The sequence below is a fragment of the Xenopus laevis genome, chromosome 6L, assembly GCF_017654675.1.
Source record: "Xenopus laevis strain J_2021 chromosome 6L, Xenopus_laevis_v10.1, whole genome shotgun sequence".
Classification (NCBI taxonomy): Eukaryota; Metazoa; Chordata; class Amphibia; order Anura; family Pipidae; genus Xenopus; species Xenopus laevis.
This window is the reverse complement of record NC_054381.1, coordinates 41,178,412-41,195,089: the sequence shown is the minus strand read 5'-3', so window position 1 is coordinate 41,195,089 and position 16,678 is coordinate 41,178,412. Positions and strand designations below refer to the sequence as shown.

Genomic DNA, 16,678 nt, shown 5'->3' with positions numbered 1-16,678 from the left:
AGGAAAAGTAACCCATGGCATCCAAGCTCAAGTTAGGATGCAGTTATTGGACCCTGCAAAACTTTATGGCAGACACGATTTTTTCTATATGTGAAATTTCTCTGAATATAACAAGGTCAACATAAAGGATTCACCAAAAACCTAGAGAGTTTAAAATCGCAGACATTATTGTAAACATTCTTTGAAAAGTGGCCTATTGAGTGCAGAAAATAGGTTAGCTATACAGCATCAGGCCCTCAGATGCCGCTACAAAATGAGGACTATTTCACATATACAGTATAAATACCATAGAACTTATAGTAGGATGGCACAGAGATTATTTCAGAACTCATAGTAGGATGGTATACCTTATTTGGTAGCAGGGCCGGAACTAGGGGTAGGCAGAATAAGTGGCTGCCTAGGGCGCCATCATTGAGGGGCGCACTTTAAAGATGATTTTTTTTCTTTAGTTTTTCTTTTTGCGCTTATTCAATAATTTATTTCTATAAACATGGTACTCGGGCTGCCGGGCAGAACAGAATCCACCTCCCGCCTTACCTTCTCCCTCTTGCCAGCAAGTACTACAGCTTAAGAACTGCTTCTGTGTGGTGGGCTTCTTTGCCAGGTACAGGGGCAGTATGATGGTTGGCTGCATATACATATTTATACAAATGAAAATTTCCATTCATTAATGTATTGTACACTTTCTTGCTTTCTTTATTTAAATATCGTCATGGTAAGGTGGGAAATGGTAATGCCTGAAGGGGGGGGCTAATTGAAGCTCTTGCATAGGGTGCCAAAAACTACCTTGGCCCAGTCTTGTTTGGTAGAACTACAACTCTCTAATTATGGGTAGCCAACATTAACTGATATTGCAGTTCCTCCAAATTTTACAGATAATTCATTGGGTTTGGAAGCAGAATGATTAAATAATGAATTATAGGTTGGCATACCAGCTAAATCTGAGAGCCTTGCTGCCAATTACAGTCAGGTACAAGTTCTTACTGTTTTGTCTTTAGCTTGGGCCTGCTATGCTCAGCCGCTCCCTCTCTGTTCAGGTCCAGGCTGAGAGGGTTAATTGATTCGTGCATGGTCGCACAGCCCTTAGGGTTACCACCTGACCGGTATTTTACCGGCCTGGCTGGTAAAAATTAAGCTTGATCCCAATGTAATTAATAGGAAAAATGCCTTAAAATATAGGAAGGCCGGTATTTTTTTCAAAAAAAGGTGGAAACCATACCTGACCTATAGAAAGCATTGGCTGGGCTGGCTGCTGAGCGATTATGTAAATGTACAGCAGTTCAGGACCCAGGAAGATGGAGGAAATTATTTCAACTCCTGCGCGCACACTGCAAAGCTCGTCAGTACGGATGTTCCGATTCTATATTTCTAATTACTTCTATTTGTATAATGGAAAGGCCCCAGCGGCCCATTTACATAAGGAAGAGGGCAGCCCATCGGGCAATTGCCCGATCTCACAGACGATCAGTCCGGGCCTGGTGTGAGACAGTGGCTACTGGCACATTATACTCAGTGGGAGACAGTGGCTAGTGGCACATAATACTCAGTGGGAGACAGTGGGTCCTGTCACATTATTCTCAGTGGGAGACAGTGGGTCCTGGCACATTATACACAGTGGGAGACAGTGGGTCCTGGCACATTATACTCAGTGGGAGAGTATTAGAGAGCTAAACCTATATAGTGACATTTTTATTCTATGTGTTCTGTATATTGTGAGTGGGTCCCTAAGCTCAGTAAGTGACAGCAGCACAGAGCATGTGCAGTGAATCAGCAGAAAAGAAGATGGGGAGCTACTGGGGCATCTTTGGATCTTTGGATTTGGAAACAGATCTTTACTGCTAAAGGTCTGTGGTTGCCTTGGGCTGGTACAGAAGCACAAACATAATGTACAACATTTCTACCTACTTCTTTAGTTAGGCTTTAGTTCTCCTTTAAGGTTGCCTAAGTGCTGTGAATGAGAAAGTAATGGAGTGACTTTAAAATCCACTCCCCCGAAAGCAGCTCCCTGCTCACTCGGAAGAACTGCTGATTGAAGATTCTCCAATCTGTGGCACATATTGCACCTGTGCATTAAAAATATAAATGCACTTAGTCTGCACCTCATACAGTCATGCACAAATCACCTATTGTTTTAGGATGTGCATGTGACTGGCAGAGAGGTCTTACATGTGCCCCCCAGTATAACATTAATGCTGCAATACTTAAACAGGACCACCATCAGAAATCACAGGGCCCCATACAACAACATTTCCTGGGCCCCCTGGGCTGCGCCCACCGCAAGCCCCACCTACAAGTCAGCCCTCCCCACCACACAGTAAAAAAAACAAAAAAAATATTGGTGGCTATGGTTCCCACATGTTAATAAAAAATAAAAAGATATTGGTGGACAAGGCCCCCCATAAAAAAAACATTTGTGGCCAAGGCCCCCCCATTAAAAAATATTGGTGGCTAGGACCCCACATGAGAAAAAAAAAATTCATGACTAAGGCCCCCCCTCCCACATTATAAGAAAATTGGTGGCAAGGGCCCCTTAAACGTCCATGCCTCCCCGAAGTCAGCAGCTCTCAGAAAGATGGGGGGCCCGGCTAATCAAGTAAGTGTGGCGTGGCCCGGGGCCCCCTACAACTCTCCCCACTGTCCCCCCCCTGATGGCTGACTTGTACATATTGTGTAAAAAACAATAATGTGCCAGCGCATTATACTCTAAAAAACATAGAAGGAACGTGTTTTAAAAAGTGGGGTTTCTGGTTACTTTATTGAAAATTTAAGCAAAAAACTACTAGCCCCACCTATCTATTCCACTTCCTGCTACCTCGTTTTCCTGTGCAGTGGAGCCGGTGGCAGTTAGCACATTTGTTATTTGTCTGCCAGGGTCAGTGAGCCCCCATTTTGAAAATAAAACTGGGAACAGAAAGATATCCCAATAACTGAAAAACTATTTAAAAAAGAAAACCAACTGAAATGTTGCTAATAGGCTATTATATAACATGATAACGTTAACTTGAAGGTGAACCCCCCCTTGTGGGGTGGTTAATTTTTAAGTTAACTTTTAGTAGATTATAGAAAAGCAAATTCTAAGCAACTTTTCAATTGCCCTTAACTTTTTTACAGTTGTTGAATTATTTGCCATCTTCTTCTGGCTCTTTCCAGCTTTCAAGTGGGGGTCACTGACCCCTCTAAAAAAACAAATGCTCTGTAAGGCTACAAATGTATTGTTATTGCTACTTTTTATTACTCATCTTTCTATTCAGACTTCTATTCATATTCCACTCTCTTATTAAAATTCATACATGGTTGCTAGGGTCCTTTGGGCTACTAAATAATAAATAAATAAATGTGGGCTTCGTGCCAGAGCTTCTGTTTAGCAGGTTGGAAGCTCCAGCAGTGCACGTATGTTTTGGTGACAGATTTGCTCAATTACATGAAGCTACAAGAAAGGTGCCAAATACATTTTAACCATCATTACAACTGAAGTGGGGAATTGGTGCCAAAAAATAGAATTTATTACCTACAAGATTTTACAATATTAATAATATTATTACATAATAATTTATCACAAAATAGAATTTACCGGTATGGGACCTATTATCCAGAATGCTTGAGACCTGATGTTTTCCGAATAAGGAATCTTTCCATAATTTGGATCTTCATACCTTGGGGCAAATTCACTAACTTCTGGAACTTTGCCATTGACGGCTTCGCTCACACAGCCACACTTTGCCAGGTGAAAAATTGCCAGGACAACGCTAATTCAAATGCGAAGTTGCATCCAGGGCACCAAACGATAGCGAAGTTTCTCTAGTGTTAATTCGGCAAGCAAATAGAAGTTGCGCTAGCGTTGGCTAATTTGCATATGGCGGGAAGTTAAATTTCAACGTACGGATATGTTGCAGCAAATACATTACACTACACAAGCCCAGGGAACCTTAATAAAATAAAGTTGTTATATTGCCCTACACATGTGCCCAGTATATAGTTTATGTGCCATATGTTAGGAAATGAGGGGGGGAAGCCGGGTACCCTAAAAAAAATGTATGATCTTTTGCAGCCTTTTTGCAGCGAAAAGTCGCCAGCGTTTTTTGGGACTTAGAAAAATGTCACATTTTTTTCTGAGGAAGTCCTATGTACTCTATTGCACTTTGCCTGGTCTGATGTGGCGAAGGCAAGTCTGGCACAAGAGGTAGCGTTCCTTAAAATCCGCATCTTAGTGATGTCTGAAGTATAGCAAGTCCCGGATTGAAGTAACCGGGTTCCCGCAAGAGCAGCGGTCAACCAGGAGATGCCGAGCTACATGAGGATGAGCTCCGCTTTATTTATTATACATCCTCAGTCTGTGAAGTTCAAGAATTCTTTTAACCTGCTCTTTACTTTCCAAGGGCCTTGGGGTTAGTGATTTTTTAGGCTAAGTAGCCTCTCCACAAGGAGCCATTGGGAAGGTAACGGTTGATACTTCAACCCCTTTGTTCCTGCCTTCTCCTACTTTGTGTAATCCTTGTAGACTACTAGACAGTGTCACGTCCTTTATCCCAAAACTCAGAACAAACGGCAAGGTTCCAGTCAGGATCCAGAGGAATAGTCAGTAACAGGCAAAGTTCCAACACTTCGCTTCGAAGAATGCACGCTCAAAAATAAATTAATTTTATTCCATCAAAAGAAAATAGTTACAAACAAAATGGTCCCAGAAGCATAGGCCCTATGCTTTTCGAACGTTAAGGTCTTCATCAGGGGCAAATAATGAATTTACTTTATTTTTGCATTCTTCTTGTTGGAACGATCCGGAAACCTTGGTGACTCTCGTAAGTATTGCACCTCACATTTATGTGGTGGGTGTGCACCTTCTAATCCCCTTTTTGCTAGTAACAGGCAAAGATCTGTACAGGTAGTGATTCAGCAGAGGTCTGGAACAGGCACGTTTCAAGAACAGGGAACCAAACAATAAGCACACTCAGAAGCTATCTAACAATAAACCTATGTTCAGCACTGAAAAAACAGACAAGCAGAATTTAAATATTTGAACTTTCGCACCGAGTGTGATGACATCAGATGTGGTGTGCCGAATAAAAGGATGCGTGCCAAAACACGAGCGAGACTAAATGCAAGAATGCGGGTGTCCCTGTGGGGAGGGAGGCAGGCGCCCCCGAGCCCCACTACACCACCAAGTATTGTTACAGACAGCATTTTTCTTTGGGATATCTCCACCCTACTATCAATTTTCATTTTACAAATATATTAGTTCTTAATCATGGGCTGTTCACCATATTTTCATTGTTCTGACACAATAAAATGATATGCAGTAGCACTCTATGTAGCACCTGTCAATAAAAATCAGACTTTAATTCTTCATCTATTAATGATTTTTTTTACACTGACAGCAGAGGCACTTTAGGTATTGTGAATTCATTGGACTCATTCATGGAATTCATTGGAGAAAGGATGTCTTTATCTAACTGGTTTGTCTGTTCCAGGCTTTTTACTTCCTATCACAATTTCCTTGTTACTTCCTGCTTTCATGCCAGCATCCCAACTTTGTTTACTCCATCCTGTTATTTATATATATATAGTGTGCTATTTGCCACCTATCCAGGGATAATCTTTGTTACACTTATCTTACAAAGATCTCCAACTGTCTGTAGCAGACAAAAGATTTTGGCCTTTATCACCACAGTCATTGGAAACATTTCAAATCAATGCAATTCTACCAAGTTTACATAATAATTATCTGTATATAGGATCCATTATCCGGAAACCTATTATCCAGAAAGCTCCGAATTACAGGAAGGTTTTAAAAGATGATTTCCTTTTTCTTGGTAATAATGAAATAGTAGCATGTACTTGATCCTAACTAAGATATAATTAATACTTATTGGAGGCAAAACCGTCCGATTGGGTTTATTTAGGGGCAGATTTATCAAGGGTCAAAATTTGAATTTGAAAATCTTCGAAGTTCAAAAAGACCAAATTAAATCAAACTTTTTTTTTCCGAATAGGTCAGTTTTCGATTGAATAAGTCGGTGTTCAATCGAATTTGAATCTTTCGATTGAAACTAATTGTGCATTCGAGCGAATTAGATTCAAATTCAATTGGACTATTCCCTACACTGGTTTCTGTATAAGCATTTATTTGAGCAGTTTTCTACTGCAACACCTCAATGGACTTCAACAACCAAAAATTTAACATTTTGGTGTAGATTCTGGTATAACTCTGGTATACACAATTTTACAAATAGCACACGCAAAGCATCTACATGAAGAATTTACACATAAGGGGAAGCTTAGATCCAGCTTACATAAATACAGAAGTTTAGTAAAGTGGTTGTTAATTTTTAGACAAATGTTATCCAGGTATGGGACCTGTTATCCAGAATGCTCGGGACCTGGGGTCTACTAGAAAAAGTCTACTAGAAGATCATGAAAGTATTAGGATTGTTTTGCCTCCAATAAGGACTAATTATATTTTATTTAGGATCAAGTACAAGGTACTGTTTTATTATTACAGAGAATAAGGAAATATATTTTAAAAATTCTGCTTATTTGGATAAAGTGGAGTCTATGGGAGATGACCTTTCTGGATAACAGGTTTCCAGATAGATCCCACACCTGTACTATTGTGCTGTAAAATGAATTACAATGTTTTGTATTTTTTGAATTTGTGCTTTTGTAGCTATAGAGAATGTCATTAGAAGCAATAGGTTATGCAGTGGTGTAACAAGAAGAAACTTGGCCCTATAGCAAAATTATTTTAGAGCCTCCTAGACATAAAGGAGTGGTTCATCTTTAAGTTAACTTTTAGTAGGTTATAGAATCACCAATTCTATGCAGCTTTTCAATTGGTCTTTATTATATTTTTGTAGTTTTTTAATTATTTGTCTTCTTCTGACTCTTTCCAGCTTTCAAAAGAGGGTCACTGACCCCATCTAAAAACGAATGCTTTGTAATGCTACACACGTATTGTTATTGCTACTTTGTATTACTCATCTTTCTATGGAGGCCTCTCATATTCATATCCCAGTCTCTTATTCAAATCAGGGTAATTTGTACCCTAGCAACCACATTGCTGCTGAATAAAAAGCCAAATTACGTAAAAAAACCATAAATAATATAAAATGAAAACCACATGTAAATTGACTCATATATCATTCTGTACTAAAAGTTAACTCAAAGGCAAACAACCCCTTTAAGAAATCACTTATCAGTTACTGAGGCCCCTATAATTCTGATAAGGAATCTTTCTGTAATTTGGATCTCCATTCCTTAAGACTGCTAAAAAATCATTTAAATATTTTAATAAACCCAATAGGATTGTTTTTCCTCCAATTCAGATTATTTATACATTATTTGGGATCAAGTACAAGGTACTGTTTTATTATTACAGAGGAAAAAATATATATTTTTTAAAAATGTGAATTATTTGATTAAAATTTATGGGAGATGGCCTTCCTGTAATTTGGAGATTTCTGTATAACGGATTTTCAAAGGATCCAAAACCTGTAGGTTCTCCTTGTGCTTACTTACGTTTCCTCCCACACTAAAATCATACAGGTTTTTGGGTACCACAGTTTGTGTGAATGTGATCATGGATTGTAAGCTCCACTAAAGCTAATTAGAAAATGTCAGCAATAACTAGAGTGTAATCATATCAGAATACTTTATGAACCACAATACCGAACATTTAAATAAATATTTTAACAATTATGCTCCATGCAGTCAGTAACAAAGTCTAAAGAGTTAAATGGGGGCACCATAGCTCACAGTTCATACCCTTACATAGAGGAAAACACAACGCTGAACTAGTGTGTGAGTGGTGTATCACAGTTTTAGCTTTTATATGAATGCTACGTACATTTAAACATACAGCCAAGCTACACTATCTCTCTGCAGGTATAGTGAATAAGGCAATGGAAAACTGTGGCATGCACCCCTATGTATTTGTATGGGCAGTCCGAGTCCTCTGGAAGCGTCTGACTGCAGCATTCAAGTCAACCTCCCAGTCTTACATCCTTGTCCCTCTACTCCACCTATTGTTATGGCACAGTAGAGACTGCTTTAGCTAATATGGGCAGTGTCATTTATGTGGGGGGTTAGATGGATTTGTTTGTGTCCACCCTAGGGTTGCCACCTGTCTAGTTTTGACCCGGACAGCCCGGTATTTTTTCCAAATAAGGAAAACCGGGCAGGATTCCCCATAATTGACACTGTGATCGGCCAATCGCCACATCATAGCCCCGTCCTGACATCATGGGTCCACCCCCAACGTCACACCCCTGCCCGGTCTCCACTGGTTGGAAAGGTGGCAACCCTAGTCCACCCTAATGGCAATAAATATCCTACAATACCTGATACTGTCAAAACCATGACCAAGTGATCTTATTTATAGTATGTTATAGAATGGCTAATTCTAAGACATGTTTCAATTTACATTAACACAGTTAATGTAACTCTAGCACTGATTTGCACTTGCTGAGATTTTCTCATACTTACAGCAGATATAAAGCACTATGTAGGGCTCATTCACCATTCAAGCAGAAAGCTGGGAGCAACACTCTTGCTGTTTTTGCAGTTTGCACATTGTCCAGCAGGTTGTGTCTTAAGCGGCAGCTCTTTCTGTCCTATTCTGAAATGCAAAGAGCTGCATATAGTGCTAAATGGGTCTTTGGCAACTTTCCACGGGAACCAAGGAGCAGGTGTGCCCTGTATTTAATGGATGTCTCTGGCATATTTAATGGCTGCCATATATTAACTGCAATGCAAATGCAAGAGTGCAAGGAGGGTGGATTACACAGATTATTGCCCTGGGCCCAAGTGATCTGTGAATCACTTTATACTCTTGCACATAGGTGGTTTTTCAATACGGCTAACGGAGGCTAGCCTCCAAAACCTTCCTGGCACCTTAAGAAAAAAAGTATTTGCTCATTTTTAGATAGTAAAGGTGGCTGGGAAACAAACCAATATTATGTTTCAGAGGCAATGTTCTAGTGTGAGGGCATGTCTGAATATCTGGCATCAGTACCCACTGCATTACACTGCATATAATGTTAGTTTTGCAAATATAGACTGCATCTCATAGCATATAGGGTTGCTGCAGTGTTGGACTGGGACACCAGGGGCCCACCCAAAAACATTAGACCAGGGGCCCACTCTGAGTACTATTATTCTTCCTCTCCTCACTCAACCTCTAGTTTCCTAGTCTCTTTTCTTTACATACTATAATATATTATTCCATCTATTTAGCCTCTTTGTTCTCAAAGGAAAGACCATGAAATAGGCCAAATATTTAGCAGCATGAGGGGCCCACTGAAACCTGGGCCCACCGGGAGTTTTCCTGGTATCCCTGTGGGCAAGTCCAACACTGGGTTGCTGCCTTTTCTGGAACAAAATATTTAACCTTTTCCCCTATTAATAATATTAGTATCAGAGATCATTTTTACCCTGGCAACCCAAACTGAATATAATGTGCCTGTGGAGAATGGCTCCCACTGCCTTCCTCTCTATAAAATGAACTAAAACACATTTGAGCTAACTTATCTAGGTCACCATGATTCAATGTTCCATCAATGCATACCTTTTTAGCCCTCAGGGTTGATTAGAACAGCGGTTGCTTTACATTTAGAAATTTTGGAGGAAAAAAAAGCTACCACTTTTTTACACTCCACAAAATTATCACCCCTTTGTTAAAATGAAGGGAACATCTGTGAACACAAATGGATGTAGAACCCTTATCATGTCACCCCAGTTGGAGCCCATTGAGTACATGTGTAAATACTTTTACATCCTGAGCATTTTAGTGTAAAAAAGCACTCCCGCTTTTGCACAGTTTCCTGGAACTCAGTGGCAGGGCCGGCCTTAGGCCTATTGGACCAATTGGGCCCAATAGGGCTCCGCACCTCTGGGGGGCCCCGCACCACAGGGCAGCACAGATAATATTTCCCTCAGCACATGATGCTGCCTGGCCTGCCCCCAACTTTGAGAGTCCAGCCCATCCCCAAATCCATAGGTCTAGCCTGCCCCCAACTCTCATAGGCCCAGCTTTCCTCCAACCTTGATAGGTCTTGCCTGCCCCCAATCCAACCAAACCTGCTCCCAAGCTGAATCAGCCCAGCCCCAAACTAATTGGCCCACTCCACTCTCCTATTTCCTCCCTCTCTCTCTTACCCTGTGTGCCCCTATTATGTGCCCCTATTTCATCCCTCTCACTCTCTTACCTTGTCTGCCCCTTTCCTTTCTATTTTGTGCCTATATGCCCTTATTTTCCTAAATACTTGGTGTGTCAGTAGCCAGCAACACTTTGTCTAGGGGCCCCGCCAACATGGTCCCAATTGGGCCCCACATTTGATAGGACCAGCCCTGCTCAGTGGGAACTGCTAGAGGTAGTTTGGGTGGGTTAATCTGCTAAAACTGGCCATACACTATAAGATCCGCCAAATGAGGGGATGTTTCCCTGATATGCCCAGCAAAGGCAGGGCGATATTGGACTAGTCAAAGGATCAGATTACAACGATGGGAATAGGCATCTATGGGATTAGAACCGCATCAACTAGCTGATCCAGTTCTCAAGCGCAATGGAAAATCAAACCTGCCCTATCGATATTGGGACGATTTTTGGGAGGCCCCGTTGAAACGCCCCATAACATATAAGATACAGAATTAGTCTAAAGGACCCAAATCAGAAGATTAAATCTGCACATGTATGGCCACCTTAAAGGAATTGTTCAGGGTAAAAGTAAAAACTGGGTAAATAGATTGTATGTGCAAAATAAAAAATGTTTCTAATATAGTTAGTTAGGCAAAAAGACTATTTCAAGCGATATTGTCTAGTTGAAGCCAGGAAACTGAGGGTAGCTGGCCCTGCAAACATAGATAGATTTCACTAGATTTTATAATTTGACGGATTGGTTGGATTGCACTAAAATCGCTCGTTCACCAAAGAAAAGTCTTTGCGTCTTAACTATATTAGAAACATGTTTAATTTTGCACAGCTTATTTACCCAGTGTTTATTTTTACATTGAACAATTCCTTTAAAAAAATACAATATTTTTGCTAAAATATCTTTGCTAAATGTAGTACTTTTCAGTTCACTGGCTTTTCTCTGCATATTTCCCCGTACTTTCCAACCATTATAATTCTGTCAAACATGATTTCACATGGTTTCCGTTATCTGGAAACCTGTTTTCCAAAAAGCTCTGAATTATGGGAAGGCCAGCTCCCATAGACTCTGTTTTAATCAAATTTTAAATAAAAAATTCTATATTTCTCTATAATAACACAATAATACCTTGTAGTTGATTCAACCTAAAATATAATTAATCCTTATTGGAGGAAAAATATCCAGCTGGGTTTATTTATTGTTTAAATTATTTAAAGTCGGTATGAAATTACAGAAAGATCCCTTATCCGGAAAACCGCATGTCCCGAGCATTCTGGATAACAGGTCCCATACGTGTATTAATTTTGTCTATATTTGGAGTGTCTTGTAACATGTAAAACAAAATCATTAGCTAAACATTACACCCCTACTAAGTAAATGCTTCTATAATAATATTAACTTTGCACGAATAAAGGGGAGGGGACAACAATGGGCCTAGGGGCACTCGGTATGTAAATCTGGCCCTGGCGCTCCAAGTGCCATCCAGCTGGTGATTTACATTCTAGCCGGCAGGGAGGCAGTTCGGGGAGATTAGTCGCCAGAAGAAGAAGCGATTTGATGCTGGGCAACTAATCTCCCCAAATAGCAGCGTGTGTCTCTGCCCTTAATGTTATTTTTGTGGCATCATTAATAGGATTGTGTTTACCCTACTAAAACAATGTGGTTGTTTTTGTCTTTGCTTTTCTTTATTGGGAGGAGATTTCTTAAATCTCTGTTGCTGCCAAATCCTTAGTAGGAGTTATTTGAAAAACATCACATGAAGCTTCTTGCGAAATATGCAATCTCTGCAAAACTGATGATTTTATTTACATCTCCATTCATCCCAGTGGGATTCAGTCTAAAGCATAAGGGAAGACATGTAAATGGATTAAGTTTCTCGATGTATTGCAGCAATTTGTTTGCATGGTCTCAGATATGATAAATTCATAATTAAAGACTAAATTTAGTCCATCCCTAGAAATGTTTCTGAACTTTCACTTATATCAGTTGCTGGCTTTATGCCACAATAACTGAATGGCACAATAACTGAATGGCACAGGTATGACCAGAACATGTATAAATTCAGAGGCAGTCGGTATGAACGGAAGATTGAAGATGTGAGAAAGAGATGAGCTCTACCAATGGACATAGGGTGATATGTGGCTTAGAGAAGTGAAATATTTGGAAAAAGGAAGAGAGATAATCAAAGCCACCAACTGTGTAACAGATATTGCCTAGTACAGATATGGGACCTATTATGCAGAAAGATCAGGACCTTGTGTTTTACAGATAAAGGGTCTTTCCATAATTTGGATCTCTATACCTCAAATCTGCTAAAAAAAACATTTAAACATTAATTAAAGCCAATAGGTTTGTTTTATCTCTAATACAGAATTAATTATAACTTAGTTTGGATCACGTACAAGGTGCTGTTTCATTATTACAGAGAAAAAGGAAATCATTTTTAAAAATTAGAATTAATTGTTTAAAATGGAGTCTATGGGAGGTGACCTTCCAGTAATTTAGAGCTTTCTGGATAACGGGTTTCCAGATAACTGATCCTATAACTGTATATGAAACATGGTGTATGATGTTACATGGTGTCTAATTTATACAGTGAGATCTTGGTTTGTGAATCAGCCAGCCTAAGCAATGTAGCAGCAGGTAAAACTTCACAACACACACCCTCACTTAAGAGATGGACTTATTAAAAGGGAACTATCACGAAAATGAAAATTTAATATAAGCTTCATCGCACTGAAATGAGAAAATATAATCAATTAAATATACTGCATTGTTTCTGAAATAATCAAGTTTATGTTCACTATCCCTCTCTCAGCATCTGTTTCTCTTTATTCTGTCTCCATGCAGCAGTTGGGTGTCAGATATTAATTGACAGTTACATCCAATATATCTTATAGGGAGGCTCCTTTTGCCTAGAAGTTGTATTAGATCTCACTCTATTAAAATCACCAGACCTCATATCTCTCTACATGCAGAATTTGTGCTAAAGTCATTACTTTGTTAGATTTGGTTTGTACTGGAATTAGTTATTTGCGTGAGTTCTAATACATCTGCTAGGAAAAGAAGCCTCCCTATAAGTTATATTGGATCTAACTGTCAGTGAATATCTGACTCCCAACTCCTGCATGAAGAGAGAGTGAAGAGAAACAGATACTGAGAGAGGAATAGTGAAGATAAACTTGATTCAGAAACAGTACAGAATTTTTAATTGATTATATTTACAAAGTTTCTTATTTCAGTATGCTGAGGCTTACATAAACATTTTAATTTTCTCGATAATTCCTCTTTAAGAAAAAACATCAGTTTATAAAAGAAATGTATACATTGAATTGAGCTTTTGTGGCCTTTCCCAAACACTAAGGGGCAGATTTATCAAGGGTCGAAGTGAATTCGAGGGAATTTTCGAAGTAAAAACATTTGAAAATTCAAAGTAATTTTTTGGATACTTCGACCATCGAATAGGATAATACGACTTTGAATTTACTTCGACTTCGATATGAAGTAAAAATCGTTGGATTATTCGACCATTCGATAATCGAAGTACTGTCTCTTTAAAAAAAACTTCGACTTCAATACTTCGCCAAATTAAACCTGCCGAAGTGCTATGTTAGCCTATGGGGACCTTCTACAACATTTTTCTAAGTCTTTACACATCGAATAAAAATCGTTCGATTGTCTGCTAAAATCGTTCCAATCATTTGATTCGAATGATTTAATCTTTCAATCAAACGATTTTTATTCGACTGCAGGATTGCCAAATTTGCTGAAAAACTTTGAATTCGATATTCGAATTTGAATTTTTTAATTCGATGGTCGAATTTCGAAGTTTTTTGTACTTCGAAATCCGACCCTTGATTAATCTGCCCCTTATGGTATTTTTGTAAAATAACATTATTCTAGACATATAAGACAAAAAATATGTTTTTCAAGGGATATCCCTATGAACTGTAAATCAATTGAATGGATATTTGCAAGTGATAATCGCCCTTGATGTTCTTCAACTCAGTCTGGTGACTCATGTGCTGGTTGCTATGAAAAGTAACATTTATTGGCTATGTGCAAATGCTCTGGAATGAAGCTACATTCATTTATGCACTACCTTGGAAGACTTCTTTGCTAATCCATTTGTGAAAACTGAGCGTATGAAATTCAGGATTGTCAGCAAGAAGAGAGTGTATGTGCACTGCCTGCTCTATTTATTGCTCGAACTGGAAAATTAAAGTTGCCCATTGCATAAAACTGTTGATGATATTAAAAGTAAGGTCATATATAATTTGATATTGTATGGCAACATTTATCTACACCCCCATGATTTATGAACCTGAACATGGCAGATGAGGGGAATCTTGAGTACCATGGGGCCTACTTTAATCATAACTGTGTATTGTATGGCTGCTATCCTACACATGAAACTGAATCTTGATTATGATGATCTTTTTTTTGCGGATACAGTGGAATAAGCCTGAAACTGTCAGGCCTCCAAGCTTGTCATGAGCCTATGTGTGTATTATCCAATGTTTCTGTTTCTTTTCAAGTAAGCTTAATTTAGCATAAAATATAACAACTTGTTTTTAAGCGGTGTTCTCCTTTTAAATTAATAACATCATTTTATAAAATAACAAAAGTTTGGCAGAGAAGACTAAAAACAGTGCTGTGCTAATGGGTTACACTCGCCCAGAGAATGATTGCTGTTTAGCCTCTAGAACCATGTTGATCTGTTCCTGTTCAAGCCTTGAGTTCTTCTATAAACACCACTAATAAACGTATCACATGATCCTATTAAAGTGTTTTTTTTTTGTTATTGCCTCATGTTGAAGGTATTCCCTCACACATTATATTCATCAAAAAAGAGGAGTTTTCCATCTGTGTAATGAAAAACAGTCAGTCTTGTGTGAGTCACATGATTTGTGTGCAGATTCCTTTAAAGGGATACTGTCATGGGAAAAAAAAAATTCAAAATGAATCAGTTAATAGTGCTGCTCCAGCAGAATTCTGCACTAAAATACATTTCTCAAAAGTGCAAACAGATTTTTTTATATTCAATTTTGAAATCTGACATGGGGCTAGACATATTGACAATTTCCCAGCTGCCCCAAGTCATGTGACTTGTGCTCTGATAAACTTCAATCACTCTTTACTGCTGTACTGCAAGTTGGAGTGATATCACCCCCTCCCTTTTTCCCCCCAGCAGCCAAACAAAAGAACAATGGGAAGGTAACCAGATAGAAGCTCCCTAACACAAGATAACAGCTGCCTGGTAGATCTAAGAACAACACTCAATAGTAAAAACCCATGTCTCACTAAGACACATTCAGTTACATTGAGAAGGAAAAACAGCAGCCTGCCAGAAAGCATTTCTCTCCTAAAGTGCAGGCACAAGTCACATGACCAGGGGCAGCTGGGAAATTGACAAAATGTCTAGCCCCATGTCAGATTTCAAAATTGAATATAAAAAAATCTGTTTTCTCTTTTGAGAAATGGATTTCAGTGCAGAATTTTGCTGGAGTAGCTCTATTAACTGGTGCGTTTTGAAAAAAACATGTTTTCTGATGACAGGATCCCTTTAAGATCTGAAGTTACTTCTACTAACACTATAATTATATGTGAGATATCTGTATTAAAGTTATTTGTTGTGTTATAGGTAAATGTATTTGCTATTATAATTTTTTTATTTGTCAGGAGTATACAACGTATTCGTCAGGAGCAGGGCCGCCATCAGGGGGGGCACAGGGGGTACTCCTGCACTGGGCCCAGCTGTGCTGCACTTTTCAAAGCAGTGGCGCCTCTTCTGAAGTCCCAAACCGCCGAAAAGCTGAACAGCCGAAGTCCCGAAACAGTGAAAAGACCTGAAGTCACGAAAATAGCCGAAGATGACGTCCTGAATCGGTGAAAAGACCCCAAGCCACGAAAATAGACAAAGCTGAAGTCCTAAAGTGGACGAAAAGACCCAAAGTCATGAAAATAGACAAAGTTGAAGTCCTGAAGCAACGAAAACACCCGAAGTCACGAAAATAACCTAAGTTGAAGTTCTGAAACCAGGAGTACTGAACACCAATGTGTGTTTTTTTATTTTTTTAAACCTCGTCGGGAACTGGGGTGGGCCGGGACCAAGGGGGACAGAAAAATTTGCTGTACGGGGGCCTGTGATTGCGGCCCTGGTCAGGAGTTGTATACTCCTGATGAAGAACCATGTTCGAAATGTTGAGCAAAATAAATAGTTCTTTGTTACTACCATGAGTGCCGCAATTTCCTGCATATTCTCTCTCTCTCTCTCTCTCTCTCTCTCTCTCTCTAAAATATTTTTTATATATCTAATTAAATGCATTTTCTGCAAGTCTTCTCTTGACCTGTCTCTTGAATTCCTGTCTCTTTAAAGTCAAGATAACATAAATAATCACCAATTGTTTTTAAGAACCTTATGAGTCAACTAATGCCTAGCTCTTTTAGATTGTAAGCTTTTATGAGCAGGGCCCTCCAATTCTATTTTTATTCTGAACCCCTTTCTTTGCTAATTTATTGTAAGATCCCTGTCT

The 16,678-nt window shown here is 39.1% G+C and overlaps 1 long non-coding RNA gene across 1 annotated transcript in view; it reads right to left on the bottom strand.

Moving 5' to 3' along the window:
* Positions 1-15,791: 15,791 nt before the first annotated feature.
* The window catches only part of LOC121394567, a 29,179-nt gene continuing 28,292 nt past the window's right edge, over positions 15,792-16,678 (bottom strand). The window contains exon 2 of the long non-coding RNA XR_005961782.1: positions 15,792-16,073. This is a non-coding gene — a long non-coding RNA (uncharacterized LOC121394567). The remainder of the gene's footprint in view (positions 16,074-16,678) is intronic.